The 8,222-nt window shown below is 44.6% G+C and overlaps 1 protein-coding gene across 2 annotated transcripts in view; it reads left to right on the forward strand.

Annotated features, from left to right (window-relative positions):
• Nucleotides 1-4,386: 4,386 nt before the first annotated feature.
• Nucleotides 4,387-8,222, forward strand: part of bahd1 (bromo adjacent homology domain containing 1) — a 55,065-nt gene continuing 51,229 nt past the window's right edge. The window contains exon 1 of one of the 2 annotated variants that reach the window (XM_063184441.1): nucleotides 4,387-4,669. The gene's annotated coding sequence lies outside the window, so the exon portion shown is untranslated. The other variant, XM_063184445.1, reaches the window with a different exon arrangement.

Raw genomic sequence — 8,222 nt, forward strand, 5'->3', positions numbered from 1 at the left:
CGTGTGTGTGTGTGTGTGTGTGTGTGTGTGTGTGTGTGTGTGTGTGTGTGTGCGTGTGTGTTTGTGTGTGTGCCTTTCTACCTGTGTGTGTGTGTGTGTGTGTGTGTGTGTGTGTGTGTGTGTGTGTGTGTGTGTGTGTGTGTGTGTGTGTGTGTGTGTGTGTGTGTGTGTGTGTGTGTGTGTGTGTGTGTGTGTGTGTGTGTGTGTGTGTGTGTGTGTGTGCGCGTGCATGCGTGTGTGTGTGCATGTGTGTCTGTCTGCCTGTGTGTGTGTGTGTGTGTGTGGGGGATATGGGGGTTAGTTACTGTATTTTCACTGAAGATGAAGGACAGCCAGGTGACAAACGATGCCTGCTATTCGGTGTGAACGGATGCTTTCCATTCCCATTCTGGACACTCATTCCCCCGTGGGTGGACGCTCTACAGCGCGCTCGTAAGTGAAACTCAGCACTTCCCACCTGAATGTCAAACTCGCTATGTTTCACTTCGTCTGTTCATATGAGAGCCCGCATACTGTACTTGCTGTTGTCAGCAAATAAGCTTATGAAGACCTCATGATACAGTAGGGAACTTCACAACTTATTAACTAAAGTTACAAAAAAAACCTGGACAACACTAATATGATCAATACCATGCCCTTTTGTGTCTGATTAACCTTCTTGAACACACACACACAACACACTATGCACGCACACCAACATTCACACACACACACATGCACACACACACACACTACTACACACACGCACACACATACACGCACACACACGCACGCACACCAACATACACACACACACACACACACACACACACACACACACACACACACACACACACACACACACACACACACACACACACACACACACACACACACACACACACACACGCACGCACACGCAAACACTACACACACACACACCAACACACTCACACCAACACACTCACACCAAAACACACACACACACACACACACACAAACACACATCCCTACACATTTGTGTGAACGTATTATCACAGTGGCTGTGTCCTCCATTCTCACTAGCGCACGCACGTACACACACACACACACACATGCACACAAACACACACACTACACATAATATGCATTCATACACACGTGCGCAGACACACACACACACACACACACACACACACACACACACACACACACACACACACACACACACACACACACACACACACACACACACACACACACACACACAATACTACACACACCCCTACACATCTGTGTGTACAGTACGTATGATCACTGTGGCTGTGTCCTCCACTCTCAGATGACAGGGCGTTTGACTGGGCTGTGCTCTGCTGTGTTGATTTGGGCTGGGCAGGGCTGGGCTCTGCTATACCTTTGTGCCTCCCTCAGCAGCCTGGGTAGCAAGAGAAAGTGCAGCCGTCGTCACCAGCAGCACCAAGACGAGAGCCACTCCACACACCACCTGCTCAGACTGGAGGGGGGCAAGTGGGGCTGGAGGAGTGGAGGAGGGGAGGGTGGAGACGTCAGTTGGAGGATTTTGTTGGGGTGTGTGGTGGGGATGGGTGGTGTGGATGGGATGGGTGTGTCTGAGTGTGTGTTTGTGCTAGGGAGGAGTGTCTTGGGGATTGGGTTGTTCTACTACTGACGTGAAGAATTGCTGACTAGATGAGGGTGTGGGTGGGAATGTGTGGAGGGCTGATGTGTTGGGGTTTTTTGTCTGGCTGGGAGGGGAGTTCATCTGGGTGGGTGAAGAGTGAGTGGAGGTGGAGGTGTGTGAAGGACTGTGGGATGGGGTGGGGTGTTTGACTGACTTGGAGAAGCATCTGTTCAAGACAAGGAATGGAGAGAGGTGGTGTGATGTAATTAATTACGTAGTGGGGTGGAGTGGATAAGGTGCGTGGAGGATTTGGGAGGGGTGGGGGGGTGTATGTTCCACTGTACTGGAGTATTACAGCTCAGACAAGGAGGTTTTCTTTAGAGGTTGGGGTATACGTCTGGGCATTTGGCTGACTTAGGAGGATTTGTGACTGGACAGAACCCCCACTGTACACTCCCGTCTCAAAAATAAATAGTAAGGTCACGTCCCATTATTACCACTTCCACTCAGTTTCACCCACAACGGTCCGTTTTTGTGGGTAGACACATGAAAGTGTAGAGTGCAGCTTTTACCTCTTTAGTAATTTGGAATGAGGGTGAGACCCTCACTACGCAGAGTGGAAGCTGCAATTACCCACAGTACTTTGCAAACTCAACTAGTAAAACAAAAACATTGAAACATTAGTAAAAACTGGCCCTGTCGTGGTCAACCGGTGGGGCACTCGCCTGCCATGCGGCTGACCCGAGTTCGATTCCCGACGCGGGTCATTTTGCCAACCCCTCCCCGTCTCTTCGCTTCCTGTCCACCTCTCATACTGTCCTAGCAAATCCTAGCAAGTCCAAAAAGACCAAAAAATCTTTAAAAGAAACATTAGTAAAAACGGCAGAGATGTTGTCTATCATAATTGAGCTGGCATGTTTTGCGTAACATGTCAGCATATCTTAGTTCAAATGTAACTGAGATTCGACCTGTTACTGTGTAATATCATGATAATAACATGTATAACATGGTAATTAACACTTCGCCAAGTGTATGAAATTGTCTCAGAAATCTGTGAACGAGCACAAACCAGTGAGACTGAAATCAGTGGGGGAAACATGACATTGGAGATTTCTGAAATTGGGACTTCAAGCCTAAAACTCAGCATAATTATAAATGACATCCTCTAGACATTATCCTGGTCTATCTTCATATTGATTGCAATGCCAATGGTGTCCCTCTTCAGTGAGATTGAAACCACTAGTGATTTTCAGTTTCTGTTTGAGAGGTGTCTCAAATTGAAAGTACATTGCTTCTGTGTTATTGCACCAAATAGTTTTGGTCTTGGTTTTGAAACCACTTCCACTTCATGTTTGAGAGGTGTCTCAAACTGTTAGTAGAGCGGGAGGTATAGTAAAAGACATGACATATCTCCAAGTGGTAAGCATCATATTGTGAGGTAGAAGTAGTACAGAGTCATTGTGAAAAACAGCACTTAGCATAACATTGAGCCCAGTGCTGTGACATCTTTGGGATTGGGAAAGAAGCTGTCTCAGAGTATGTTCTCGTGGGTATGGACCTGTAGCGTCTGACAGAGAAACAGGTATAACCGATGTAAGTCGTGATGGGTAATGTCTTTTAGGATGTGTCTGGCCCGGCTGAGATAACAGAAGTAGGTGGAGGTTATGGAAGGTAGATGACAGCAAATTATGTTTTGGGGGGGGCTTTTACACTTGATCAGACAGGACAGTGAGAGAGACAGGAGATCTGGGGGAAGAGTAAGAGATGGGGAAGGATCGATTAACAACCTTGAGTCGGGCTGCGGTTCTATGTTTAGAGCGAATAGAGAAGTGGGCTGAGCACACAGCCCTGGGGGGAGCCGGCACCAGTTTTACCTGCTGGGGTCGACTGACAAGAAAGTCTGATCCAGGAGCAGTGGGAGCACCAGGGGATGAGGTCTGATATTCTCGTATTAAAGGCTGAGATGAATTTGATGTAAACACATCCATGGAAACTCCTGTACGTTTTTTCTGTGCATATTTTTGGAATATTCTAATTGTAGTTTTGCTTTCATTAAACGCTAGAATACTGACATGTCTTCGAGCTAAAAAAAAAAAAAAGAAGCAAAAAAGCACCTTCATACCATATGCTACCTGCATTTCATTTTCTTCCATTTTCCTATCTCCAGTCTCTCCAGTTCATCCCTCGCTGCTCCTGTGAAGCTGGTGTCTCTCTCTCATTCTCTTCTCAGCTCCTCTTTAATCTGCACAGTTTCACTTTTCTGTAATGCATGCAATGTGTATTATCTATGCATACAAGAGTGAGTGACTGTCCTCATAATGAACTGTGGGGCAGTCTTCAACTGTTGCAGACACATTTTCTTCAGCTGTGTCAAGAGGTTATTTCATCCAGCCACCCACTTTTTGTAAGCTACCCAAAACACTTGGCCATAGTGCTGACATCACTATGAGAGAGAGAGAGAGAGAGAGAGAGAGAGAGAGAGAGAGAGAGAGAGAGAGAGAGAGAGAAAATCAACCTTTTCTTTTTGTCTGCACCTTTTGTCTGCAGGTGGGCCATTTGTTTGCCTATGACCAACGTTTATTCAAACTATCTCCACCGCCAGATCAGAATCATGTGGAATTGCCTAGACGGCCAGTCACCTAATAGACAATAAGTTCTGTTCATGGTGTTAATGAAGTTTGTACATTTTTTTCTCATCTCGGCTCATTTCATTTGATTGATCGGCGTTGCACTTGTGCGTGGCCCTTTAAGGCACTCCATATTGCCCATGTGATGCGTCAACACGGAGAAAGCGGATGATGCTGTTATGTAAAAAAACATGCACCGTGAAAAAGTAAGCGAGGGCTGTACTCGATAATTAGGACTCGCTAAGTCAGTTGTATCTGGCTGTTCACGCTGTTTCTAGCACTTGGATCGACGAACGAAGCCAGACCGGACTATGCGCGTTTAGGTGCCGATTCCGAGTTGGACTAACGCCTCAACTGGAATACTGACACTACGCAACTCCAGCCTATGTTTTCATATCCATAAAAAAACCCTCTAGATCCATGGCCCACGGCGCTTTGCAATGAGGTATGTGCGAAATGGTGACATTGTCTTGTATGTGCTCTTTGAGTTCTTGTGTGAAAACTTTAATTTGCTGTAAAAATGATTACGCACGCTCGCACTTCTTGTGACGGTTTTCCCCCAACTCGCTCTGTCCGAAAGACGTGCGGTCTGTCTGCAGTTGTACCGTGACATCCTTTCAGTTTGGAGAGGATTGAGAGGTTCGGTGTTTTGCATGTTGATTCTCCGATTTTTACACATTCACTTGACATGTTGTGGTCGACCAGGTTGCATCGAACATCAACGGAGCAGCACCCACAAATCCAGCTAATTTTCTGCCCTACTTGTGTGTGCTTCTGGATGAGCGAGTGGCGAGGTGGTTCTGCTTTCCTTAGTGGTCCTCGTGGGCCTATTTTGTTTCAGCTGTAACGAGGTGAAACTTATCCTATCAAGTGTTAAGGTTGTGGTGAGATACTTTAATAGAAATGTCCAAAATGATTGTTTTACAGAACAGCCATTTTGTTTTGCATTATAATGTAACTACGTAGTAATTAACGACTGCTGCGGTTAAGTGTCAGGGGAACCATAGTTGTGTGCGTGTGAGCGCACGCGTTTACTACGAATGAGAGAGAGAGAGAGAGAGAGAGAGAGAGAGAGAGAGAGAGAGAGAGAGAGAGATCTGGAATTGTATGCACATAACAGTTGCCACATGAAGGCTGCTTTAGTTGGCGTGTTGGTTAGTGAGCGAGAAGAAAAGATTGAGACAAAAAGAAGAAGACAATACATGTGGATGTACAAAGCCTCCATATGAGAAATAAGTAGAAATGTTTGGTGATTATGCGTGTTCAGCATGATGTGAGGTGTATGAAAGAATTGAGATTGAAAGATTGCAGTGTGTTTGTGTGTCTGCCTGCCTGTCTGTCAGGTTCTGTGTGTGTGTGTGTGTGTGTGTGTGTGTGTGTGTGTGTGTGTGTGTGTGTGTGTGTGTGTGTGTGTGTGTGTGTGTGTGTGTGTGTGTGTGTGAGAGAGAGAGAGTGTGGTCCTAAACGTCCACACATATACTGTGTGTTAACCCTAATCCCTTAACACCAACAACAAGTCTACATACCCCTTACTGAACTGAATTTCCTTATTCTCTAATACATGTGTGATGATGACAATGAAGTTGACTCAACATAGTGTAATCTAATAACGGTGGCCACTCAACGTGCGAGATCCCATTGCAAAATGTGTTATTATGGATCAGTGTAAAGCCATCAGTTGCCGTATAGCTAATAAATCTTTATGGTAACAGCAACAGCCATTTCTTTTTCACCCGCCTTCCGTTCCTTCAAGCCAGTGAATGCGGCACTGCAGAGCAAAGGTCATGATTATTACAGAGGCAGTGTGTCTTTTAATGGCTAATAAATTATTCCTGACAAACATAATGGCACAGAAGCCACTTCCACGCAGTAAATCTTTGTGGTGTTAATTCAACTCTTCTCTTCTCAATAACTCTTAAATTTAACCCTCTTAATGTTGAACTACCTGTAATACTGGCCTGAACTATCACTCACTGTGCAGATGCGTTGTGTGAGCCCTTCGTCAGATTTTGGGCCACAAACCCATGCCCACCCGCCACTGTTGGCCCATTCGGGTTGTTGTTGGCTCTCATAAATTGGGACCGCTCATTTGTAATCCATTATGAATAAGGGGTCTAAAGCATAGGCCTACATGAAGTCCATGCATAATCCTATTCACCCGGCAAAAGTGGCCTGCTGGCGCGAGGCCCCACTGCGCTCCACTCTTCCTTTTCCCCTTGTGCTTTCTCTCCCTTCTCCCCTAACTGGATTTCTATGTATCTTGCTCTCTCTTTCCTTCTTACTCTCTCTCTCTCTCTCTCTCTCTTTCCCTCTACACTATATTATCTTCCTTTTCTCTTCTCTTCCTCGTGTTCTCTCTCTCTCTCTCTCATCCTCTCTCTCTCTCTCTCTCTCTCTCTCTCTCTCTCTCTCTCTCTCTCTCTCTCTCTCTCTCATCCTCTTTGTATCTCTTGCCTTCTCCCTGTCTCTTTTTCTGTGCCTTCCACTCCTTCCTTCTCACTCTTCCTCACTTCTTCCTCTCATCCTCCATTATGCATTTCTTCCACATTTCTCTCTTCCTCTCTATAATTCTCTTCTCTCTCTCTCTCTCTCTCTCTCTCTCTCTCTCTCTCTCTCTCTCTCTCTCTGTCTAACACTGCTGGCGTAGTCGGTGTGAGAGAGGTGCTGCCCTGTCCTGTCCTGTGCTGTTGGTTATTTAAAATGTGGCGGCGGCCCAATGAGGTCGGGTGTCAATTCCATTGGACTTCCATTAATGTGGCGACTACATTAGAAAATTACCTCCCGCAATATTGAGTGCTCTTTTCTCTTTCCCTTTTCCTGTCAAACCAAAGTGGTTCCAATTTGGCAACAGCACTTCGCTACTGAGGCTACGAAAGAAAATGATGTGTAATAATACACCACGCATACTTCTGCGAAGCCCACCACTGTATTAGTGTTTTTGGCCAGTTCGTCAGCTATGTTATTATAAATGCCAAGTAGGCCTATGTTTTAGACGAGTTTGTGGTTCAAGTGGGTACGTTTTTAAGAGAGGGCCTTGGCTGCTTATTCCCGTTGTTCATCATTTTCTTTTTCGGTTGGGCTCATGGATGAATATATGCTTTTTGTAACCCAGACCATGTACTCTTATTCTCACATTATTCAACTACATACAAACTCAGTGTAAATTGAAATGGGATGGAACTCTATGCCGAAACGTTGATTGTGATGCCTCTGTGGACATCCTGAAAGTTGGCCATCTTTAAAGGGATCCAATTCCAAAGACCTTCAAAGTTTAATCACGTAACTCAGTAACTCTTAACACTGTACCCTTAATTCAGTATACAAGCTTTCGGGAAATTCGGACCATCCGTTCAAAAGTTCTCATGCAGGCAAAAAGGCAGGCACCTTCAAAGTCATGTGAAAGTGTTGGCCTCTAAAATTAAATCAGGCAATGTGCTGCATCTATTGTGTTATCGAGTGTTAACACACAAGTTTTGATGAAAATCCATCCACCCATGCATAAGTTATTGGGTCAGTGAGAAATAAGGGTTTGCACAATGAGAAATTCTAAAATGTTTCACTACATAATTCTAAATGCTTCCTTCAGGTTTGTTAAAGTGTTTATTTTGTGTTTCTGTGTGTTTCATGAAATGTCAAATAGCTTTTTAAACTTATTTACTTAATTACTTCAAATATCATTGCATCACTTGAAAAGAGATTGGGATTGTTTCTGAATGGAATTTCATGTGATATTGATGCATAAAGACAAATCATTCTAAAATTGAAAAAAAATAATAATCTGTACCACATACCAATCGTTGGGTGCCCTAACTAGCAAGCTGACTACTGTATTTGTATGTTGACATTTCCGTATGGGTCAACAACAACATACAAAATAAGTGGCTTTTATTAAAAGTTAAGGTAAAGGTCAACATTTGAGATTTCACAGTCAAGGTATGTCAAATGGTGTAAGTGTCATCCGACATGTAAACATTTTCATTCACACTTTATAGCTCTTC

This window comes from Engraulis encrasicolus, chromosome 19 (assembly GCF_034702125.1).
Source record: "Engraulis encrasicolus isolate BLACKSEA-1 chromosome 19, IST_EnEncr_1.0, whole genome shotgun sequence".
NCBI lineage: Eukaryota > Metazoa > Chordata > Actinopteri > Clupeiformes > Engraulidae > Engraulis > Engraulis encrasicolus.